Source organism: Tamandua tetradactyla, chromosome 7, assembly GCF_023851605.1.
Source record: "Tamandua tetradactyla isolate mTamTet1 chromosome 7, mTamTet1.pri, whole genome shotgun sequence".
Taxonomy (NCBI): domain Eukaryota; kingdom Metazoa; phylum Chordata; class Mammalia; order Pilosa; family Myrmecophagidae; genus Tamandua; species Tamandua tetradactyla.
In genome coordinates this window covers 45,159,533-45,185,721 of record NC_135333.1, presented here as the reverse complement: position 1 = coordinate 45,185,721, position 26,189 = coordinate 45,159,533, and the positions used below count along the sequence as shown (strand labels likewise).

The window sequence follows — 26,189 nt, the reverse complement described above, 5'->3', positions numbered from 1 at the left end:
CTCAGTCTTCACTCAGAAGTTGAAAAACACTGTGGATGTTACCTATTTAATTACTTTTTCTAATTGGTACAGCTGGTAAGCCACTGTAAATACAGTAAATAAAGCAAGGCTATTTTTGTATTTGATCTTGTATCCAATACGTTTCCTAAAATCTCTTTATTATTTCTAATAGATGTACCATTGAGTCCCTTAATTTCTTCTATATAATCACATATTCTGCACATAATGAACTTATGCATTTTATTTCTTTTTCTTGACTTATGGAATTGGTTCAAGTCTCCAGACAATATTGAATGGGGAAAATTCTTATTCCTGCTGTAAATGGTAATGATTCCAAAAGTTAACAATGTGTGCCCTGGGTAGGGGGGGGACTACAAAGAGAGAGCAAGCATATTTGAAAAAAACAAATAGAATTTATAGCATTAAGTTTATTGTATGTTTGTGGTAGAGTTCCCTGATTTAGGCAAAGAAGTGCCTTTTTGTTCCAGTTTGTATGATTTCTTTTTATCATGAATAAGTAATGAATTTTATTAAATTTTTCTGCATCTGTGAAAATAATCAAATGATTTTTCTCCTTTAATCTTTTAATGAGGTGAATTTTACTGAGAGATTTTCTCAGAGTACACCATGCTTGCAGTCCTGAAATAAATTCTAATTGGCAATGCTTTTAATATATTGTTTAATCTATTTTCCAAAGTTATGTTTAGAATTTGCAACTGTATTCATATATGAGACTGGTCTATTACTTTTAGGATAAGACTTGGAAAATTTAATCATCATCTCAAATACTGTTCCTTTCCTTCCAGAACTCCAGTGACAAATTTTAGGTATTTCATGTCATTCTCCACATATTTTTTAACGTCTTCTGTATTTTCCAGCTTTGCTGCCTCCTGGATAATTTATTCTGATCACTTTTCCAGTTCAAGAATTCTCTCTATAGTGATGTGAAATCACATTACATTTTTAATTTCTGTTGCCATAGGCTTCGTTTTTAGAAGTCCTCTTTGTTTCTTTCACATAGGCTTGGCCTCCCTCTACAGGTGTTTTCACTGCACGGCTCTTTGAGCTTGTCTTTTCTCCTTAGATCCAGCTAGCCTGGTGACTGGTGCCTCCCCGCCCCCGCCTCCCCCCCCCCCCCATGCCCAGCTATCTGAGGACCTTCGGGTGCGCACTGCTTCTAAGGCCCCCCAGTTTTCCCGGTGCATATATCCGGTCTGCGCGCTTACCTTTGACTGTGTCTGCTCAACACCTTGGAATTCCCCGCAGGCCGGGATTAAGGGACCTTCCCCAGGCAAGATTTGCATTTGTCTTGAGTCGTGTGTTCCCGTAAAGCCGGCTGGAGCCCGTCCAGGCTTAATTCTCAGGCTGAGACTTCCCGGCCCCTCCGGGTGCTGGGGCCCCGGCGCGCCGAGGCAGAGCCGCCAGCATCCCGAGAGCCTCGCGCGAGCCCCGGTTCACGGGCTGCAGCGTCCTCCTGCTTGACCCTGAGGCGGGGCGCCAGCTCTCCCAGGGTCCCCCTAAAACGGGGGGAGGCGCCCTAAGATGCACCCGGGGCCCCTAATTCTCTGGTTTGTGGCCGCTGTTTCCCCTTGGGGCAGAAGGGGCCCCTGCACGCGGGTCCTCAGTCCTCTCTCCTGGTGATTCCTTTAGTCTTTTATCAGCTCTTAGATGTTCTCAAGATTTTTTTTTTTCCAAAAAAGACACGTTTTTCTCCAGGGTTGTGTTGTTTGTAGCTGGAGAGTTGGACTAAGGAGTCTACCTACCATATAATGGGAAATGCAACTTCCAACTGATTTTATTCACACAAAAACTGGTTTCTCCCCCTCCTGCACTTCTCTCAGTTCTAATTCAAATTCATCACCCTGTTTCACCAGTTTTTTTGCTCTCTGCTCCTTTTTGTAACCTACTTCTTCCTTGTGAGTTCATAGTTCTCCTTTTTAAAGTACAGCTGTTACGTATTCTTTTAGGAAGACTTTTGGGGTGGTTTTCAAATCTTTGAATAAGGAAAACTGTACTTCTCCCTAAGTCTTTACGATGAAGTAACTATTTCCACATGGTACTTGATTCTCAGTGTTCTGTCCCACATACAGTTTGGCACATTTTCACTTCACTTGTCCTTTCTACTGGACAGTCTCCTCTTAAACAATTTTATAGGAGACTACTTTTCCTGTGAGCCCCATATTCACTTTGCATGCTCACCACTAGTTCTCTTCTATGGCATCCCCAGTTGCTATATTCTACTTTTGGTCCTTTTCCTGTTTGGCTGGAATAGATCTTTGTGCATGTCGTATTTTCAGAAAGGGTTAAGGGATGTGTGTTTCTCATTTTTTGCATAAAGGAGGAAGTTGAAAGGTTTAGGAGGCGAAAGGGTGAGAAAGAAGAAAGGTAGACCAGGAAATCTGAAGTGTGTGTGGGGGGGTTATTTCTGCGCTCCTGGGCAGAACACACCAAACCCAAGATGGAGGGAGGTGAGTGCACGCGCGGGCGTTGGCGAGGGCAGCTTTTAAGGATGGAGGTCAGGTGACGTCCGGAAGGGGCAGTTCAGTAGTTCCAGAAGTCAGGTTGGGAGGGGAGACACAGCCTCCGCAGCTCCAGTTGCAGTGCCCTTCCCTGTTCCGGCGACCTAACAGAAGTCTTTTAGTTGCCTTCATACATGAGGATGACAGCTCCGGTGAACAGAGAATCCTAAAGCACAGTCTTTCTTTGCTCTGAGAATGCTGTGGCCCTGGGGGTGGGGCGGTTTCCCACATGCCCCTCCCCCATCCACTCTTCCCCCTCCCTGTGTTAACCAAGGTTTTCTCCCTAATCCCTTGGGTTGACTGTTCAGCCTGTGGACAGCCAGGGTTTGGGGGTTTGGGGACGGAGACCAGGGTCTCCTGGGTGGGGCCGGCCTCCGATCCCAGCCTCCTGTGTGCAAGCATCACCTGTAGGTGCCCCAGAGGCCCATTAGATGCCTGCACTGGTGCCTCAGCTCCAGGCAGCTGTGCACGGGTGGCTGGGCTGGGGGCAGGGTGGGGGGCCAGGGGGGTTGCGCAGGGTGGGGGCAGGTGCAGCCAACAGGACAGGCGTTCTGTTCCTGACACGCGGGGTAATCACCAGCTCATGCTGACAGTTAGAAGCAGGCCGCCTTTCACCTGCTTTGTTGTTTTAACCATATGGGCATATGGGAGGTGAGGGGCCAGCAGTCACACCCCAAGGCCAGCTGAGGAGGAGAAATAAAAGAGGGGAGACACATGGGCACGTAGGGGTTAATGCTGCATACCATTTCTGGGCTTGTATAAACTTGAATCTGGGGTCTCCCTGTCTTCTCACCTGTGTCACAGGCTGGCAGGGAAAAAGATGATATATAGTTGACATACAATAAGCTCACATACTTAAATTTGCAAAGTTTTGACATATGTATGCACCTGTGTTTTCATTTTCTGGATGTAAACCATGGGATTTATTAGCTTACACTTTGAGATCATGAGAATGTCCAAATCAAGGCATTGTCAAGGTGATGCTTTTTTCCCAAAATCTGGGCTGCGGGGATCCTGGGCTTCTCTGCCACACGCAGGGAACATGATGGCCTCTCCTGCCCGCTCCCTTCTCTTCCGGGTTCCTTGCTTTCTGCTTTTTGCTTCTGTTGTTCTCTCTCTTCCTCTCTCCCTCTCTCCCTCCCTCCCTTTCTCTCTCCTGTAGAGGATAGAGACCCATGCTGGGTGAAGTGGGTCACCTCCTAACTGAAGAAGCTCCATCGGTAGTCCTGCTCAAACGGCCCACAGGAACAGGAATAGATTAGCGCCAAGAACAGGCTTTTCTGGGTAGACTCAGCTTCAAACCACCACAGTACCTAAAACCCTTCCCACAACCACGACAACCAATAGCCATCACCCCCAAATCCTCTTCACACCCTTTTTTTCTGAGTTATTTTACTTTTTTCTTTTTCTGTCAAAATACATTTATGCATTTTTTAAAACTTTTTTTATTAATTAAAAAAATTAACAAAACATTAAGATATCATTCCATTCTACATATACAATCAGTAATTCTTAATATCATCACATAGTTGCATATTCATCATTTCTTAGAACATTTGCATCAATTTAGAAAAAGAAATAAAAAGACAACAGAAAAAGAAATAGAACTATAACAGAGAAAAAAAGATTATATATACCATACCCCTTACCCCTCTCTTTCATTTACCACTAGCATTTCAAACTAAATTTATTTTAACATTTGTTCCCTCCGATTATTTATTTTTATTCCATATGTTCTACTCTTCTGTTGATATAGTAGCTAAAAGGAACATCAGACACAAGGTTTTCACATTCACAGAGTCTCATTGTGAAAGCTATATCATTGTTCAATCATCATCAAGAAACATGGCTACTGGAACACAGCTCTACATTTTCAGGCAGTTCCCTCCAGCCTCTCCACTTCATCTTGAACAACAAGGTGATATCTACTTAATGTATAAGAATAACCTCCAGGATAACCTCTCGACTCTGTTTGGAATCGCTCAGCCATTGACACTTAGTCTCATTTCACTCTTCCCCCTTTGGTGGAGAAGGTTCTCTCAATTCCTTGATGTTAATTCTCAGCTCATTCTAGGGTTTTTCTCAGTCCCCTGATGTTGAGTCTAAGATCATTCCAGGATTTCTATCCCACGTTGCCAGGAAGGTCCACACCCCTGGGAGTCATGTCCCACGCAGAGAGGGGGAGGGTGGTGAGACTACTCGACATGTTGGCTGGAGAGAGAGGCCACATCTGAGCAACAAAAGAGGCTCTCTTGGGGGTGACTCTTAGGCCTAAATTTTAAGTAGACTTGACCTATCCTTTGTGGGGTTAAGTTTCATATGAACAAACCCCAAGACTGGGGGCTCAGCCTATAGCTTTGGTTGTCCACACTGCTTGTGAAAATATCGAGAATTCAAATTGGGGAAGTTGAATTTCTCCCCACTCTCACCATTCCCTGAAGGGGGCTTGCAAATACTTTCCACTCACTGATCAGATCACTCTGGGATTCATCGGGGCATCACTCTGGACAAACCAACAAAATCTCATGTCCTACCTAAGATTCCAAGTACTTATGACATTTGATAAAACTATCTACATGAGTTATATTAGGAAATGCTCTAGTCAAAATATAAATTTTGTAACAAATAAACATTTTTTGCTTTAGTCTCACACGTAAGGTGACATTTTAAAGTATTAATTATCATCTGTTTTCAGCACCCTGCAATAATGACATTCCTTTGTTCTTCCTCATGCAAAAACATTTTTTAAATTTGTACATTGTACATTTCACTATTATTATACACTCTAGGCATTCCTAGATTATACCATCTCGATCTTTAACATCTATCTTTCTTTCTGATTTCATTTATGTCCCCAGCCCTCCTCCCTCTATCATTCTCACATGCAGCTTCATTCAATGTTTTAACATACTTACATTATAGTTAGGTAGTATTGTGCTGTCCATTTCTGAGTTTTTGTATCCAGTCCTGTTGCACAGTCTGTATCCCTTCAGCTCCAATTACCCAATATCTTACCCTATTTCTATCTCCTGATGGTCTCTGTTACCAACGACATATGCCAAGTTTATTCACTAATGTCAGTTCATATCAGTGAGACCATACAGTATTTGTCCTTTAGTTTTTGTCTAGTCTCACTCAGCATAATGTTCTCAAGGTCCATCCATGTTGTTACATACTTCAAAAGTTTATTCTATCTTAAAGCTGCATAATATTCCATCATATGTATATACCACAGTTTATTTAGCCACTCATCTGTTGATGGACATTTTGGCTGTTTCCATCTCTTTGCAATTGTAAATAATGCTGCTATAAGCATTGGTGTGCAAGTGTCCGTTTGTGTCTTTGCCCGTAAGTCCTCTGAGTAGATACCTAGCAATGGTATTGCTGGGTCATATGGCAATTCTATATTCAGCTTTTTGAGGAACCGCCAAACTGCCTTCCATGGCGGTTGCACCATTTGACATTCCCACCAACAGTGAATAAGTGTGCCTCTTTCTCCACATCCCCTCCAGCACTTGTCATTTTCTGTTTTGTTGATAATGGCCATTCTGGTGGGTGTGAGATGATATCTCATTGTGGTTTTGATTTGCATTTCTCTAATGGCCAGGGACATTGAGCATCTCTTCATGTGCCTTTTGGCCATTTGTATTTCCTCTTCTGAGAAGTGTCTGTTCAAGTCTTTTTCCCATTTTGTAATTGGATTGACTGTCTTTTTGTTGTTGAGTTGAACAATCTCTTTATAAATTCTGGATACTAGACCTTTATCTGATATGTCATTTCCAAATATTGTCTCCCATTGTGTAGGCTGTCTTTTTACTTTCTTGATGAAGTTCTTTGATGCACAAAAGTGTTTAATTTTGAGGAGCTCCCATTTATTTCTTTCTTTCTTCAATGCTCTTGCTTTAGGTGTAAGGTCCATAAACCCGCCTCCAATTATAAGATTTATAAGATATCTCCCTACATTTTCCTCTGTTTTATGGTCTTAGACCTAATGTTTAGATCTTTGATCCATTTTGAGTTAACTTTTGTATAGGGTGTGAGATACGGGTCCTCTTTCATTCTTTTGCATGTGGATATCCAGTTCTCTAGGCACCATTTATTGAAGAGACTGTTCTGTCCCAAAAGAGTTGGCTTGACTGCCTTATCAAAGATCAAATGTCCATAGATGAGAGGGTCTATATCTGAGCACTCTATTCGATTCCATTGGTCAATATATCTATCTTTATGCCAGTACCATGCTGTTTTGACCACTGCGGCTTCGTAATATGCCTTAAAGTCAGGCAGCATGAGACCTCCAGCTTCGTTTTTTTCCTCAAGATACTTTTAGCAATTTGGGGCACCCTGCCCTTCCAGATAAATTTGCTTATTGGTTTTTCTATTTCTGAAAAGTAAGTTGTTGGGATTTTGATTGGTAGTGTGTTGAATCTGTAAATCAATTTAGGTAGAATTGACATCTTGACTATATTTAGTCTTCCAATCCATGAACATGGTATGCCCTTCCATCTATTTAGGTCTTCTGTGATTTCTTTTAACAGTTTCTTGTAGTTTTCTTTGTATAGGTCTTTTGTCTCTTTAGTTAAATTTATTCCTAAGTATTTTATTCTTTTAGTTGCAATTGTAAATGGAATTCGTTTCTTGATTTCCCCCTCAGCTTGTTCATTACTAGTGTATAGAAACACTACAGATTTTTGAATGTTGATCTTGTAACCTGCCACTTTGCTGTACTCGTTTATTACCTCTAGTAGTTTTGCTGTGGATTTTTCAGGGTTTTCGATGTATAGTATCATATCATCTGCAAACAGTGATAGTTTTACTTTTTCCTTTCCAATTTTGATGCCTTGTATTTCTTTTTCTTGTCTAATTGCTCAGGCTAGAACTTTCAACACAATGTTGAATAACAGTGGCGATAGTGAACATCCTTGTCTTGTTCCTGATCTTAGGGGGAAAGCTTTCAGTTTTTCCCCATTGAGGATGATATTAGTTGTGGGTTTTTCATATATTCCCTTTATCATTTTAAGGAAGTTCCCTTGTATTCCTATCCTTTGAAGTGTTTTCAACAGGAAAGGATGTTGAATCTTGTCAAATGCCTTCTCTGCCTAAATTGAGATGATCATGTGATTTTTCTGCTTTGATTTGTTGATATGGTGTATTACATTAATTGCTTTTCTTATGTTGAACCATCCTTGCATACCTGGGATGAATCCTACTTGGTCATGATGTATAATTCTTTTAATGTGTTGCTGGATTCAATTTGCTAGAATTTTGTTGAGGATTTTTGCATCTATATTCATTAGAGAGATTGGTCTGTAGTTTTCTTTTTTTGTAATATCTTTGCCTGGTTTTGGTATGAGGGTGATGTTGGCTTCATAGAATGAATTAGGCAGTTTTCCCTCCACTTCAATTTTTTTGAAGAGTTTGGGCAGGGTTGGTACTAATTCTTTCTTGAATGTTTGGTAGAATTCACATGTGAAGCCATCTGGTCCTGGACTTTTCTTTTTGGGCAGCTTTTTAATGACTGATTCAATTTCTTTGCTTGTGATTGGTTTGTTGAGGTCATCTGTTTCTTCTTGAGTCAAAGTTGTTTGTTCATGCCTTTCTAGGAAGTTGTCCATTTCATCTACAATATTGTATTTATTAGCATAAAGTTGTTCATAGTATCCTGTTATTACTTCATTTCTGTGAGGTCAGTGGTTATGTCTCCTCTTCCATTTCTGATCTTATTTATTTGCGTCCTCTCTCTTCTCCTTTTTGTCAATCTTGCTAAGGGTCCATCAATCTTATTGATTTTCTCATAGAACCAACTTCTGTTTTTATTGATTTTCTCAATTGTTTTCATGTTCTCAATTTCATTTATTTCTGCTCTAATCTTTGTTATTTCTTTCCTTTTGTTGCTTTGGGGTTAGTTTGCTGTTCTTTCTCCAGTTCTTCCAAGTGGACAGTTAATTCCCTAATTTTTGCCCTTTCTTCTTTTTTGATATAGGCATTTAGGGCAATAAACTTCCCTCTTAGCACTGCCTTTGCTGCATCCCATAAGTTTTGACATGTTGTGTTTTCATTTTCATTCACCTCAAGATATTTACTGATTTCTCTTGTAATTTCTTCCTTGACCCACTGGTTGTTTAAGAGTGTGTTGTTGAACCTCCACATATTTGTGAATTTTCTGGCACTCTGCCTATTATTGATTTCCAACTTCATTCCTTTATGATCTGAGAAAGTGTTGTGTATGATTTCAGTCTTTTTAAATTTGTTGAGACTTGCTTTTTGACCCAGCATATGGTCTATCTTTGAGAATGATCCATTAGCACTTGAGAAAAATGTGTATCCTGCTGTTGTGCGGTGTAATGTTCTATAAATGTCTGTTAAGTCTAGCTCATTTATTGTAATATTCAACTTCTCTGTTTCTTTATTGATTCTCTGTCTAGATATTCTGTCCATTGATGAGAATGGGGAATTGAAGTCTCCAACTATTATGGTAGATGTGCCTATTTCCCTTTTCAGTGTTTGCAGTGTTTGCCTCACGTATTTTGGCGCATTCTGGTTCGGTGCATAAGTATTTATGATTGTTATGTCTTCTTGTTGAATTGTTCCTTTTGTTAGTACATAGTATCCTTCTTTGTCTCTTTTAACTGTTTTACATTTGACGTCTAATTTGTTGGATATTAGTATAGCTACTCCTGCTCTTTTCTGGTTGGTATTTGCATGAAATATCTTTTTCCAACCTTTCACTTTCAACCTATGTTTATCTTTGGATCTAAGATGTGTTTCCTGTAGACAGCATATAGAAGGATCCTGTTTTTTAATCCATTCTGCCAGTCTATGTCTTTTGATTGGGGAGTTCAATCCATTAACATTTAGTGTTATTACTGTTTGGGTAGTACTTTCCTCTACCATTTTGCCTTTTGTATTTTATATGTCATATCTAATTTTCCTTCTTTCTACACTCTTCTCCACACCTCTTTCTTTCGTGTTTTCATATCTGCCTCCAGTGCTCCTTTTAGTATTTCTTGCAGAGCTGGTCTCTTGGTCACAAATTCTCTCAGTGATTTTTTGTCTGAAAATGTTTTAATTTCTCCCTCATTTTTGAAGGACAGTTTTGCTGGGTATAGAATTCTTGGTTGGCAGTTTTTCTCTTTTAGTAATTTAAATATATCATCCCACTGTCTTCTCGCCTCCATGGTTTCTGCTGAGAAATCTACACATAGTCTTATTGGGTTTCCCTTGTATGTGATGGATTGCTTTTCTCTTGCTGTTTTCAAGATCCTGTGTTTCTCTTTGACCTCTGAATTTCTGACTTGTAAGAACGTCTGTTTGGATCTGTTCTCTTTGGGGTGCGCTGCACTTCTTGGATCTGTAATTTTAGCTCTTTCATAAGAGTTGGGAAATTTTTGTTGATAATTTCCTCCATTAGTTTTTCTCCTCCTTTTCCCTTCTCTTCTCCTTCAGGGACCCCCACAACACGTATATTTGTGCGCTTCATATTATCATTCAATTCCCTGAGTCCCTGCTCATATTTTTCCATTCTTTTCCCTATAGTTTCTGTTTCTTTTTGGATTTCAGATTTTCCATCCTCCAGTTCACTAATCCTAACCTCTGTCTCTTGAAGTCTACCATTGTAGGTTTCCATTGTTTTTTTTCATCTCTTCTACTGTATCTTTCATTCCCATAAGTTCTGTGATTTGTTTTTTCAGACTTTCCATTTCTTCCTTTTTTTCATTCCTTGCCTTCTTCATGTCCTCCCTCAATTCATTGATTTGGTTTTTGATGAGGTTTTCCATTTCTGTTCTGTTTCCATTTCCAATTCTGAATTAATTGTTTCAGCTCCTGTATCTCATTTGAACTATTGGTTTGTTCCTTTGACTGGGCCATATCTTCAATTTTCCTAATGTGATTTGTTATTTTTTGCTGGCGTCTAGACATTTAATTACCTTAATTAGTTTATTCTGGAGATTGCTTTCACTTATCTTACCTAGGGTTTTCTTGCTAGATGAGTTTGTTGTCTATCTGTCTTTTGACCTTCAGTTCAGCTTTTCCTGGGCCTCTAGCTTAAGTTTTATTTAACAGAGGGTAATTTTTCAATTCTTGATTTCTTGTTTCTTGTCCTGCTTGTAAGGTGCCTTTTCCCTCCCCACCCTTAGGAGGGTCTACATAGGTATTACAGACTCCAGCCAGGTTTTCCCGGACTAAACTGGTCTCCTATCAGGGGGAAGGAGTCACCTGCGTCAGTTTTCCCTGAGGGTGAGACCCAGCAGGTTGAAAGACTTTCCTGTGAAGTCTCTGGGCTCTGTTTTTCTTATCCTGCCCAGTATGTGGTGCTTGTCTGCCTGCAGGTCCCACCAGCAAAAGATGTTGTGGCTCCTTTAACTTTGGAAGGCTCTCCCTGCTGGGTGCATGGTGGAGACCGAGGAGAGTTTGTAGGCTGGCTTTAATGGCTTCAAATTGCCTAGCCCTGGGGTCTGAATTCCTTGAGAGAGGGATTCCACCTAAATTGGGCTTCACCCCTCCCCTGGGGAACAGACGGGAGACAGCCCTGAAAGCAGTCTATTTCTGCCTATGCCTTCGACAGTTGCAGCCCGAGTAGTCCCGCCGCTGAATCCAGAGGCAGCCAAACCTCCGTAGAAACAGTCACAAAAACTTCCGTTTCATCCCCTTTCCTCTTTTTCGGTTAGCCCAATAAGAGACCTCCACCTTGACCAGTTTCACCTGAGTTGGGGGCCTATTTTTAGTAGTCAGAATTTGTTTATTAATGCCACAATTGGTATTTGGTTGGACTCAGTCCCTGCTACTGTTAGAGTCTCTTTCCTTTCCCTCTGGGAAGCCACCTGTGTTGGAAGGGTGCCAGGCGCCAGCTGCCGTGGCTTGGGGAACTCACAGTTCCGGAGACTTGCAGCTGGTCCAGCTGGTCCAGACTGGGGTATGCTGTGTGTCCAGTCACTATCGTGGCTCCAGGAGCTGTTCTGTATTGTTTCTGGTTATTTAGTAGTTGTTCTGGAGGACAAATTAAAATGCGCACATTGCTAAGCCGCCATCTTGGCCCCTCCAATCCCCATTTATGCATTTTTAATTAAAACAGGAATTCATGGTCATTATAACAACTCAAATAACATAGAGGTACTTGGAATAATAAGAAATCATCTCTTGCTGATCTTTCCAGTGTGTTCTGCTTATGCAATAAACATAATTTGTGAATTCGTCAGTTTTTTTACGTAGCTTTATAAACAATATAAAATGTGCTTTTTTAAACAAATTTGGATCAACCTATATATTATAGTTCAAATTATTTTTTTCACTTATTATATATTGTCGAGATTTTCTATGTCTATATACATCTACCTCATTTGTTTTAAACTTAATTAATTAATAGAATGCTATTTAGTCATAGATACAGTGTAATTTATTCCAAAGCTAGCTCCTGATGGCCATTAAGGAAGGATACAATATTTTTGCTAATTCATGCAGTACCATAAGGGCCACCTTGGATTTATGTGCTTGAGTTTTTGTTACTGTGGGTTGGAATCCTAGAAGTTGTATTGCTGGTTCTATGTATATGTATTTTTTCCCGTGGTTTTCTTTCACTGTCTATTAGTGATCTGAATATATGAATAATTTGTGCTCTTTTTTCATAGTAACTGTATAATCATCGATCTTTTTTATTTTGTTATTTGAAAAGTTGTGGGTTTGTAGAACAATCACACATAAAATACAAGATTCCCATACACCACTCCACCACCACTTGCATTGGTGTGGAAAATTTGTACAGTTGATGATAACACTTTCTTGTTGGTCTACAAGTTTTTAACGGTAGTTACATTTGTTATAATTGATGAAAGATTATTAAAGTGGCTTTGGACGTAAGAAGCTATCTCCTATCACTAGGTCTTGAAGTTGATTCCCTGTATTTTCTTCTCGGAGTTTTATGGTACTGGCCCTTATATTTTTTTGATCCATTTTGAGCTAATTTTTGTATGGAGTGTGAGGTAGGGGTCCTCTTTCATTCCTTCGAATATGGACATCCAGTTCTCCCAGCCCTGTTTATTGAAGAGAGCATGATGACCTATTTTGGTGGATTTGGGGGCCTTGCCAAAAAACAATTGACCATAGATCTGAGGGTCTATCTCCTAATTCTCAATTCTATTCCATTCATATGTCTATCTTAGTGCCGCTACCATGCTTTTTTCACCAATGTGACTTTATAATGAGGTGTAAGGTCAATAAGTATAAATCTTTCCATTTCATTCTTTTTAAGGATGTTTTTGCTATTTGAGGCCCCTTTCCCTTCCAAATAAATTTGATAACTAGCTTTTCCAAGTCTGCAAAGTAGGTTTTGATTGGTGTTACATTGAATCTGTAGATCAATTTGAGTAGAATTGGCATCTTAATGACATTTAGCCTTCCTATCCAAAGAACATGGAATGTCTGTCCATCTGCTTAGGTCTTCTTTGATTTTTTAGCAATATTTTTTAGATTTCTGTATACAGGTCCTTTACCTCCTTGGTAAAGTTTATTCCTAGAAATCCATTTGTTTTAGTTGCTGCTGTGAATGAAATTTTTCCTTAATTGCCTCCTTATTTTTTCCCATTAATCTTGTATCCTGTGACTTTGCTGAATTTGTTTATTAGATCAAGTATCTGTTGTATATTTTTTGGGATTTTTCCAAATATAGGACCATGTCATCTGCAAATAATGAGAGTTTTACTCCTTCCTTTCCAATCTGGATGCATTTTATTTCTTTTTCTTGCCTAATTGCTCTAGCTAGAATTTCTAGTATTGCACCCCGGTCCTGGGGCACAGCCTTCAGCTGAGAGGCTTCCAAAACAAGACGTGACACCAGAGGTCAGGCTCAAATCATTTATTGTGCTATGCAGTCCACAAAGCTTTGCGGGTGCTGTTTCAAGTCAGGACAAAAGAGGTCCAAACAGCTGCAGGTTTTATACATAGTAGGATGAGGAAATGTTTGGATAAGGCATCAGGGACCAATGATAAGGCAAGTTAGAAACAATAACCATAATTGGGGCTAGCTGCAGATATGTTGTTACTGATATATTGACCTTTATACTATGCATGCGTGAGGGACTTTCCAGCTGGTATATGTGACTGCCATTAGGGTTAATGGCTGCCAGCTGACTATGGCTCATTTTGATAGCCTGTTGCAGGCTCCTCCACACTAGCACAATGTTGAATAATAGCACTGTCAGTGGGCATCCTTGTCTCATTCCAAACTTAGGGGGAAGGCTTTCAGTCTCTTACCATTGAGTATATGATGCTGGCCATGGGTTTTTTTATATATGGTCTTTATCATATTGAGGAAGTTTCCTTCAATTCCTACCTTTTGAAGTGTTTTTTATCAAGAAAGGATGCTGAATTTTGTTGAATGCATTTTCAGCATCAGTCAAGATGATCATGTGACTTTTCCCTTTCAATTTGTTAATGTATTGTATTACATTGCTTGATTTTCTTGTGTTGAACCACCCTTGCATGCCTGGAATAAACCCTACTTGATCATGATGTATGATTTTTTTAATGTGCTATTGGATTTGATTTTCAAGTATCTTGTTGAGTATTTTTTCATCTGTATTCATTAGGGATATTGGCCTGTAGTTTTCCTTTCTTGTAGTATCTTTATTAGGTTTTGGAATTAGAGTGATGTTAATTTCATAGAATGAGTTAGGTAGTGTTCCTTTTTCTTCAATTTTTTGGAAGAGTTTGAGCAGGAATAATTCTTTTTGGACTGTTTGGTAAAATTGCCCTGTGAAGCCATTTGCCCGTGGGCTTTCTTTGTAGGAAGGCTTTTGATGCCTTTTTTTTTTTTTTTGGCTTTTATTTTTTATTTATTTAATTAATTTTTTAAATTAGTTTTTTAAAAAATATGACAAGAAAGAAACACATTCTTAACATATGATCATTCCGTTCTACATATATAATCAATAATTCACAATATCATCACATAGTTGCATATTCATCATCATGATCATTTCTTAGAACATTTGCATCAATTCAGAAAAAGAAATAAAAAGACAACAGAAAAAGAAATAAAACGAAAACCAGAAAAAAAATTATACATACCATACCCCTTACCCCTCCCTTTCATTGATCACTAGCATTTCAAACTACATTTATTTTAACATTTGTTCCCCCTATTATTTATTTTTATTCCATATGTTCTACTCATCTGTTCACAAGGTAGATAAAAGGAGCATCAGACACAAGGTTTTCACAATCACACAGTCACATTGTGAAAGCTATATCATTATTCAGTCATCATCAAGAAACATGGCTACTGAAACACAGCTCTACATTTTCAGGCAGTTCCTTCCAGCCTCTACATTACATCTTGAATAACAAGGTGATATCTACTTAATGCATAAGAATAACCTCCAGGATAACCTCTCGACTCTGTTTGGAATCTCTCAGCCATTGACACTTTGCCTCATTTCACTCTTCCCCTTTTGGTCGAGAAGGTTTTCTCAATCCCTTGATGCTGAGTCTCAGCTCATTCTAGGATTTCTGTCCCACGTTGCCAGGAAGGTCCACACCCCTGGAAGTCATGTCCCACATAGTCAGGGGGAGGATGGTGAGTTAGCTTGTTGTGTTGGCTGGAGAGAGAGGCCACATCTGAGTAACAAAAGAGATTTTCTTGGGGGTGACTCTTAGGCCTAATTTTAAGTAGACTTGACCTATCCTTTGCGGGGTTAAGTTTTGTATGAACAACCCCCAAGACTAGGGGCTCAGCCTATAGCTTTGGTTGTCCACACTGCTTTTGAGAATATTTTGATGACTTATTGAATCTCTTTACTTGTGATTGGTCTGTTGAGATCTTCTACTTCTTCTTGAGTCAGTATAAGTTGTTTATCTGTGTCTAGGAAATTGTCCATTTCATCTAAATTGTTGTTTCATCTAGTTTGCACACAGTTGCTCATAGTATCCTCTTATGACTTGGAGTCCATGTAATGACCCCCTTTCATTTCTGATTTGGTTATTTGCATCTTCTCTATTTGACATTGTCAGTCTAACTAAGGGTTTGTCAATCTTGTTGCTCTTCTCAAATAACCAACTTTTCATGTTATTGATTCTCTGTATTGTTTTTGTTGATGCTGTTCTCCAATTCATTTATTTCTGCTTTAATCTTTGTAATTTCTCTTCTTCTATTTGCTTTAGGGTTAGTTTGCTGTTCTTTCTCCAGTTTCTTCAGTTATTGAGTTAGGTCTTTAGTTTTGGCTCTTTCTTCCTTTTTAATGTAGGCATGTAGAGCTATAATATTCCCTCTCAGCACAGCCTTTACTGCAACCCATAGGTTTTGATATGTTGTAATCTTGTATTTATTCATCGCCAGATGTTTACTCATTTATCTTGTAATTTCTTCTTTAACCCACTGATTGTTTAAGAATCTGTTGCTTAACCTCCATAAATTTGTGAAAGTTCCAGTTCTTTAGTAGTTATTGATTTCCAGCTTCATTCAGTTATAGTCAAAGAAAGTGCTTTGAATAATTTCAAACTTTTTAAAAGTGTTAAGATCTGTTTTGTGCCCCAACATATTGTCTATCCTGGAGAATGTTCCATGAGCACATGAGAAGAATGTATATCCTGGTGTTTGGGGATTCAGTGACCTATATAGATCTGTTAGGTCTAATTCATTTATCATATTATTCAAATTATTGATTTCCTTATTGGTCCTCTGACTAGGTGTTCTATCTAGTGATGAGAGCAGTGTATTGAAGTCTCCCACTATTATAGTAAAAACATTGATTTCTCCCTTCAGTTTTGCCAATGTTTGCCTTGTGTACTTTGGACTCCTTGATTAGGTATATAAATATTTATGATTGTTATTTCTTCTTGATGCATTTTCCCTTTTAATAATATATAGTGTCCCTACTTATTTCTTAGGACATTTTTACATTTAAATTCAATTTTGACTGATATTAGTATAGCTACTCCTACTTCCTTTTGGTTACAGCTTTCATGAAACATCCTTTTTCCATCCTTTCACTTTCAACCTATTTGTATCCTTGGGTTTAAGATGTCTCTTGTAAATCGCATATAGATGGATCATATTTTTTAATCCATCCTGCCAATCTTTATCTTTTAAATGGGGAGTTTAATTCAATAACATTCAAACTTATTTCTGTAAAGGTAGTTCTTGATTCAACCATCTTATCCTTTGGCTTTTATTTGTCACATCTATTTTTTCTCTTTCTTTTTGTCCTTTAAGTTACTGTTCTAACTTCTAATACTCTTCAATTCTGTGTCCTCCTCCAGGACTCTCTCCTGTCTTTTTTTTTTTTTTTTTTTTAGACAACAGAACTCCCTTTAGTAGTTCTTGCAGGGCAGTCTTTTGTTAACAAGTCATCTCAGCATTTGTTTATCTGTGAAAACTTTTAACTCTCCCTCACCTTTGAAGGACAACTTTGCTGGATAAAGAATTCTTGTCTGGAAAATTTTCTCTTTCAGAATCTTAAATATACCATACAGTGCTTTCTCACCTCCATGATGCCCGATGAGTAGTCAGCACTTGGTCTTAATGTGGCTTTCCTTGCATGTGGTAAGTCGCTTTTCTCTTCTGCTTTCAGGACTTGCTCCTTCTCTTCAGCATTTGACATTCTGATTCATATGTGTCTTGGAGTGGGTCTGTTTGGATTTATTCTCTTTGGAGTTTGTTGGACTTCTTTGATTTACATATTTATATCCTTTATAAGGGTTGGGAAGATTTCCTCAATTATCTCCTCAAATAATCTTCCTAGGCCTTTACTCTTCTCTTCTCCTTTTGGGATACACCAGTGATTCTTCTATTTGTGTGCTTCATGTTCTCAGTCAATTCCCTGAGTTCCAATTCAGATTTTTCCATCTTTTTCACCATTTTTTCCTTTGTATGTTTGAACTCAGTTGCTCTGTCCTCTAGTTCACTTACTCATTCTTCTGCCTCTTCAAATCTGCTGTTGTGTGTCTCCCATTCATTTTCAATTTGATCTACAGTATCTTTCATTTCCATTAGACCTGCTATTTTTCTATTCATTCACTCAAATTCTACTTTATGCTTTTCTAGTGTCTTCTTGATATCTTTATGTCTTTAGCCAATTCCTTGAGTTTATTTAGGAGATTTGTTTGAACATCTTTGATTAGTAGTTTCAAATTATGCATCTTCTCTGGCTTTTTAATTTGGCCATTTGGCTTGGCCATCTCTTCTTCCATCTTCATATGCTTTGTGATTTCTTTATTAGTTTCTTGGCATTTGATTATCATGATAAGATTATTTTGAAAGTTGATTTCCCTTGCTAGTCTCAGATTTTGTAGTTGCTTGGGTTTGCACTGAAGGTCTCCTTTGGCACATGGTTTGTCAGTAATTCCAGCCACACCAGGGCTGGGGTCTCACACAGCATGTGAAACCCTTTTCAAAAGTCCACTATGGTCCCTGTCTTCCCAGCAGATGGCTCTCCTGGGCCACCTCTTCTGCCTCTCCTAACCACATAAAAATCCAGTCAAAGCCACAGGTCCCTGGGTACATAGAAAGCCACCAACTCTGGGGGGTCAGGTGTGAGCACTATGCATGTTGGCTGAGAACCTGCCCGTGGGCACAATGCATCTGCTGATTCCCAGACTCCCACGTGGGAAGACTTCGGGCTGCAGGACTGAGGTTTGACTTCCCCACCCAACACCCAGCCCAGGAGTGCTCTGCTTTTTGCCATCCAGCAACCTGAGTTTGTATTAGGGCACTGCTTTGACAGTTGGATTGTCCATATTTCTCAGCCAAAACAGGGCCAGGTTCCTGTGCAGGGGGTGTAGATCAGCTCCTGCCTGAGACAGGGTCTGGGGAGGCTCTGCAAAGCTTTGCAGTTCCCTTAAAAGGGCTGGGTTCCCATGCAGGGGTGAAGACCAGCTCCAGTGGGCCTGGGGCAGGGTCTAGGGGGACTCTGAAGGGCCCTGAAGTCCCCTTAAAAGGTCTGGGTTCCAATGCAGGAGTGTAGACCAGCTCCAGTGGGCCTGGGACAGGGTCTCCAGAGGCTCTGAAAAGCCCTGCAGTTCCCCTGCACTTTCTGACCTTCCCAGAAGATGGCGCTGTTTGGTGATTTACTCATCCCCAGCAACTGTTAAGCTCCTGGAGCCCAGGCTGCATCTGACCAGGTGGGGCTGCAACTGGGGGTTCCTGTATCTTCGCTTCCCTCAGTATGGGGCTGTGTCCCCCATTTAACATGGGGTGCAGGACTCCCCCAGCTCCCCAGTCTGCAGCCATTGCCCAGGCGAGGATCAGGCCTCCTGCTGCTGTTTCCCTGAAGGTGGGGTAAGGGCCCCAGAACCCAGGGCTGGAAACACAGTCTCTGCCCACGTTTTCTCAGACCCTTTGTTCCTCACTGACCTGGGCCTCAAGATGTCCTCCCCTATCCCCAGGTTCCCAAGCAGTTACTTGGGTCATCTCTGCCTGGCTACTTGCTGCTTTTAAGGAAGATTTTGTGGTTCCCTCCCTGGCCCTCCATTGTGGACATTCCTCCCTGCTGCCCTTTTGCATTCCACCCTCCCTGTGGCTTAAATCCTGCCGTGGGTCCCTGTGGGCTGGGGTTTCTGTGTCTGGATATGAGATCTGTCTCACTGCTGTGAGGGATTTTATGGTCTGTGTCCCCAGTGGGATGTGGGAAGGGTCCCGGCTGCTGCCTCTGGGCACTTCCTGAGCTGCGTGGAACTGAGAGAGGGAAGGACTGGCCAGTCTGAAGTGGAAGTTTCCTACCTGATATTTTTCTTTCTTCAGTCCTTCATTTGTGAGATCCTTCTCCAGTCTCTACTTTCCTCCAGAGTTCTGAATGAGTGAGAATTATCTTCTTCTTGGATGAGTCTCTGGGGAGAGGTTTTCAGTAGCTGTTTACATCCCATGTTGATGATGTCACTTCCTTGTACCCTTTTGTAATTGTCTCTCTATCGGCTCCCCACTACCCCTTCCTCAGACAACCATCAGTCTTCTTTCTGTCCGTAGAGATTAGTTTCTAGATTTTTATATAAATGGAACATACTTTTGTGTCTGGCTTCTTTCACATGCATAATTATTTTGAGATTCATGCATGTGGTAGTACATGACAAAAGTACATTCCATTGCATGAATATACCTTAGTCTGTAGTCCATTTGGTCATTTAGGTTGTTTCCAGTGTGGGATACTAAAAATAGAGCCAAATAGAATGCTATGCACATTCTTGTAATGTTCTTCATTACTCTTGGGAAAATATCAAGAAATGGAATGGCTGACTGATATGTTAGGTGGATGTTTAACTTCTAAATAAATTGCCAAATTGTTCTAAGGTGGTTATATCATTGTACATCCTTATCCACATTGTATGAGGGTTCCAATGTCTCTACACCCTCACCAGCACTGACTGAGTATGGTCAATCTTTTTAATTTTAGCCATTCTAGTAAGTATACCCTGGTGTCTCATTGTGGTTTTAGTTTGCATAGCCTTCATAACTAATGAAGATGTTCATCTCTCTGTGTCCTTATTTGCCATTTATATCTTCTATGGTGAGGTGTCCATTCAAATATTTTGCCTATTTTTTCTTATTGTTGGTTTCTTATTATACAATCTTTATCAGATATATGATTTGTAAATATTTTCCCCTGGTCTATAGCATGTGTCTTTGATCTCCTAACAGTGTCTTTCAAAGAGCAAAAATTCTAAACTTTGATGAAGTCCAGTTTATAAGGTGTTTCTTTTACAGATCATGGTTTCAGTGTCATATCTTAGAAATCTTTGCCTAACCCAAGGTCACAAAGATTTTATCCTATATTTTCTTCTAATGGTGTTACAGTTTTAGGTTCCACACATCAGTCTATGATCCATTTTGAGTTTGTTTATTTTTCCTTTAAGAGTGCAAGATATGGATTGAAGTGCATTTTGCATTGTTGCATTTGCATTTTTTTGTGTTGTTTCAGCACTATTTGTTGAAAAAACTATCCTTTCTTCACTAAATTTCCTTTGCATGTTTTTTGAAAGTCAGTTGACCACACATGTCAGGGACTCTATGAGTATCGCATTGTCCTGAAAATGTATACTACATCTTGAAATTAAGTAATGCTAGTTCTCTGAATATTTCCTTTATATCAAAAAAAGGTTTAGTTATTATAGATCTTTGTATTTCCATATGAATTTTAGAATCACTGTGTTAATTTAAGCAAAAATAGACTTTCTATTTAAAAAAAGGATTTTGTTCAGCATTTCATTGACTGTAGATCAGTTTGGGGAGAACTGACATCTTAATGATATTAAGTCTTCTAACCCATAAACAATGTATATCATGCTCCATTTATTTATATTTTCTCTAATTTCTCTCTACCATATTTTGTAGTTTTCAGGGTACAGACTCTGAATATCTTTTCCAGATTTGTCCTTAAGTATTTCATATTTTTATATTATTCTTAAAGATATTTAAAATGTTTAATTTGCAGTTGTTCTTCACTAGTATCTAGAAATACAATAGGTTTTTGTATATTGACTTTGTGTCCCGCAAACTTGCTAAACTCACTTATTGGTTCTAGTAGCTTTTTTTTTAAAATAGATTCCATTGGATTTCCTACAGAGATGATATTGTCATCTGCAAATGAAGGCAGTTTTACTTCTTCCTTTCCAATCTACATGCCTTTTATTTCCTTTTCTTGCCTTAATGGACTGACTAGGATTTCTAATAAAATGCTGACAAAAATGGTAAAAGCAGAGATACTTGGTTTTTGCCTGATCTTAGGGGCAAATAATTCATATTTTTACCATTAAATATGCTAGCTTTCAATTTTTGCAGATGCTCATAATCAGATTGAGGAAGTTCCTTTCAATGCCTAGTTTGCTGAGACTTTTTATCAGGAATAGATGTTGGATTTTATCAAATTATTTTCTATGACTCTTGAGAAGATCATATGGTTTTTGTGTTTAATTTGTTAACATGGTGAATTATAATGATTGATTCTTGAATGTTAAACCAACCTTGAATTCCTAGGATAAAACTTAGTCATTATGTGTTATCTTATTTATATATTGTTGGATTTGATTTGCTAAAATTTCATTTGGAGTTTTACTTTATGTCCATGAGGTATGTTCTTTGTTTCCTTTTCTTGTAATGTCTTTGTCAGATTTTGGTATCAGGATAACGGCTGACCTCACAAAATGAATATTGAAGAAGGAATTCTTCATTGAACTACCTATATCTGTCTTCATCAAACTTGGAAAATTGCTTGCATATTATTTGTTCAAGTTTTTTTTTTTTTTTTTTCATTTCCCCCACTCCCTCCTCAGGGACTCCAATTACGTGTGCATTACACCACTTGAAACTGTCCCACAGCTCACTGGTACTTTGCTTGTTTATTATCATCCTCATTCTTCTCTGCTTCCTTTTGTGTAGCTATTACTGCTATGCCTATGCCTATGCTATGTTTTCAAGTTCTCTAATCTTTTCTTTTGTAGTGTCTAATATGCTATTAATCCTATCTGATGTTTTTCTCATCCCAAACATTGTAGTTTTCATCTCTAGAAGTTAAATTTGAATATTTTTGATATTTTAACAGGCCAATAGTTATCTTTTCTTAATTTTTTAAAATTTATTTATTTATTAATTTAAAAAATTAACAACAAACAAAAACATTAACATATGATCATTCCATTCTACACATATAATCAGTAATTCTCAATATCATCACATAGTTACATATTCATCATTTCTTAGAATATCTGCATCAATTCAGCAAAAGAAATAAAAAGACAACAGAAAAAGAAATAAAATGAAAACAGAAAAAAAAAAGATTATGCATACCATACCCCTTACCCCTCGCTTTCATTGATCACTAGCATTTCAAGCTAAATTTATTTTAACATTTGTTCCCCCTATTATTTATTTTTATTCCATAAGTTCTACTCATCTGTTCACAAGGTAGATAAAAGGAGCATCAGACAGAAAGTTTTCACAATCACACAGTCACATTGTGAAAGCTATATCATTATTCAGTCATCATCAAGAAACATGGCTACTGGAACACAGCTCTACATTTCAGGCAATTCCCTCCATCCTCTCCATTACATCTTGAATAAAAAGGTAATATCTACTCAATGCATAAGAATAACCTCCAGGATAACCTCTCGACTCTGTTTGGAATCTCTCAGCCATTGACACTTTGCCTCATTTCACTCTTTCCCCTTTTGGTCAAGAAGGTTTTCTCAATCCCTTGATGCTGAGTTTCAGCTCATTCTAGGGTTTTTCTCAATCCCTTGATGCTGAGTCTCAGCTCATTCTAGGATTTCTGTCCCACGTTGTCAGGAAGGTCCACACCCCTGGGAGTCATGTCCCACGTAGACAGGGGGAGGGTGGTGAGATTGCCTGTTGTGTTGGCTGGAGAGAGAGGCCACATCTGAGCAAGAAAAGAGGCTCTCTTGGGGGTGACTCTTAGGCCTAAATTTTAAGTAGACTTGACCTATCCCTTGTGGGGTTAAGTTTCATATGAACAAACCCCAAGACTGGGGGCTCAGCCTATAGCTTTGGTTGTCCACACTGCTTGTGAGAATATCAAGTATTCAACTTGGGAAGTTGAATTTCTCCCCGTTCTCACCATTCCCTGAAAGGGACTTTGCAAATACTTTTCCACTCACTGATCAAATCACTCTGGGATTCATTGGGGCATCACTCTGGACAAACCAACAAAATCTCATGTTCTACCCAAGATTCCAAGTACTTATGGTGTTCAATCAAGCTGTCTACATAAGTTATATTTGGAAATGCACTAGTCAAAATATAAATTTTGTACCAAATAAACATTTTTTGCTTTAGTCTCACACATAAGTTAAAAATTTTAAATATTAATTACCTTCTATTTTCAGCACCCTACAGTAATGACATTCCTTTGTTCTTCCTCATGCACAAATATTTTTTAAATTTGTACATTTAGTCACTATTATTGTACATTCTAGGCATTCCTAGATTATACCATCTCAATCTTTATCGTCTATCCTTCTGATTTCACTTATGCCCCCAGCCCTCCTCCCTCTATCATTCTCACATGCAGCTTCATTCAGTGTTTTAACATAATTGTATTACAGTTAGGTAGTATTGTGCTGTCCATTTCTGAGTTTGTACAATCAGTCCCGTTGCACAATCTGTATCCCTTCAGCTCGAATTACCCAATATCTTACCCTATTTCTATCTCCTGATGGTTTCTGTTACCAATGAAATTCTCCAAGTTTATTCACTAATGTCAGTTCATATCACTGAGACCATACAGTATTTTTCCTTTTGTTTCTGGCTAGTCTCACTCAGCATAATGTTCTCAAGGTCCATCCATGTTGTTACATACTTCAAAAGTTTATTCTGTCTTACAGCTGCATAATATTCCATCGTATGTATATACCACAGTTTGTTTAGCCACTCGTCTTTTGATGGACATTTTGGCTATTTCCATCTCTGCAATTTTAAATAATGCTGCTATAAACATTGGTGTGCAAATGTCCGTTTGTGTCTTTGCCCTTATGTCCTTTGAGTAGATACCTAGCAATGGTATTGCCGGGTCATATGGCAATTCTATATTCAGTTTTTTGAGGAACCACCAAACTGCCTTCCACAGCGTTTGCACCATTTGACATTCCCACCAATATAGTTATCTTTTGAGCATATGGAATAGTTATAATAATTGCTTTAATGCCCTTACCTACTAATTATCATAGCTGTGTCAGTTTCAATTCATTCATTTTTCTCCTCATTATGATTTGTGTTTTCCTGATTCTTTGCAGGCTTGTAATTTTTTATGCATTGTAGGCATTGTGAGTTTTGCCCTGTTGGTGCTGGATATATATTTTTTTCCAATAAATTCTCTAGTTTTGTTCCAGAACATAGTTAAGTCACTTGGAAACAGTTTAAATTTTGGAGTCTTGCTTTTGAGATTTGCTAGGCAGGGCCAGAGATCTGGTCAGTCTAAGTCTAATTATTCCCTCTACTGAGGCAAGACCCTTCTGGATACTGTACCCAGCTCCCTGTCAACACCGAGGCTTTCCAGTCTGGCTGCGAACAGGGACTATTCCCAGCTCTGTGTGAGTGCAGAATACTGATCCTCAAATCCTTTCAGGAGGTTCTTTCCCTGCCTCTGGGAGTTTCTTCACATACGTGCACTGATAGTGTCTTGGTGATGCCTTGAGGGAGACCCAGTGAAGATAAGGAGTTTTATATATCACTCTCTCCTCTCTTATATTCTACCCAGCATACTCGAGCTGCCTAGGTCTTGCAGACTCTCAACCGCACTTCCTCAACTCAGACTGTGCCAAGCTCCACCTGGATTCCCCCTCCTTGCTGCACTGTCTGGAAGCTCTTGAAATAGTGGAGCACTCATGAAGTCCCCCATGTTTGATTCCATCTCTCAAGGATCTCTGTCCTTCATTTCCAGTGTCCAGTGTCTTGAAAACCATCGTTTCATATATTTTATCTGGTTTTCCAGGCTATTTCAGGTCGGAGGATCAATCCATCTCTGACTTCCATTTCCTTGACCATAGTGCGGGTTATTTGAGTTGGATATCCTTCCCATTAACATATGCAATCCTCTCCATTCCCCTGTTGTTCTAACACCCAGAGCTCTACAAAGTCTTACCATGGCACTTTGGCTCCGTGTCATGGGCAGTACCACCGCCTCCTCTTTCTGTGGAATAGTTGAGTCTGGGAAGGCTTCCCATCACCTGTCCTGCCTTGTGTCTCAGCTGGAGAAAGGTCCCTGCCTTGGAACTGATCTCGACAAAACCACAGCCATGACCACAGGCTGGGGAGGGAGTTACAGCACTTTGCCCCTCGAGTCACAAGCTTGTCTCAGCTCTTGGATGTTTGGGGGCTTGGGTGGCAGCTGTTTCTGCTTCTTTTTCTGCAGAGAGATGTGTCTAGTGTATCATTTGCCTCTGCTTTCCCTCTTGCTTTCAGGAATGCTTGCTTGCACTTGAACAATTTAACCCCACCTTAAAGGTGCCTCTCTCCTCCTATAACACAGGTGGGGCTAGCTGCTGGGTCCTTTCACTTCCCTTTGAACTGTAGCCTCTACAGTGATCTTCCTAGGAGGCTCCCTAGGGTTTGCCTTGGGGTCTCCTCTGTGGGAGACATAAAGTCAGTAATTTCTGGGCCCCCTGGAAGCATCTCTGAGCACTCACACATCTCATCCACCTTCACCTTCCTGGGGTTCATCACCCCACTGGGGGGTTCTCCCTGAGTTCACACATAGGCCCCAATGCCACCTCTCCTGGTCCTGCCCAGCTTTCCACATGTCCCAATTCCATGGGCTCCAGGGCTGTGGCAGTAGGGGTTGCTCCTTGGCCTGGGGACAAATGGGAACCCCAGGCTCTGTGCTCACGTGGGACTCTGCTGTCCTTTAAGCCCTCACCTGCAAGCCTGGATAAGCAAAGGCAGCAAGTATTGCTGAAATCCCCCAGGCCTGAAAGTAAGAATAGCTTGGCCTCACCTCCATGGCAGGCCAAACTGCCCTGCATGGTGTGCTTGGCTGCAGCTACCTGCCCATAAAGGTGTATGGTAGTTAGAGTCAGTTGTTAACTTACTTGGCCAGGTGAATGTGCTTAGTTCTGTTGCTATGGGCATGAGCCAATGGTACGTGACCCTCATCTGTTGCTGATTACATCTACAATTGGCTAGGAGGCATGCCTGCTGCAGTGAATGACGTTTGACTTAATTGGCTGGTGCTTAAA

The 26,189-nt window shown here is 39.7% G+C and overlaps 1 protein-coding gene across 1 annotated transcript in view; it reads left to right on the top strand.

The window, feature by feature from the left end:
• The window catches only part of IL17REL (interleukin 17 receptor E like), a 45,637-nt gene that overhangs the window by 15,225 nt on the left and 4,223 nt on the right, over positions 1-26,189 (top strand). The gene's annotated exons all lie outside the window — the stretch shown is intronic.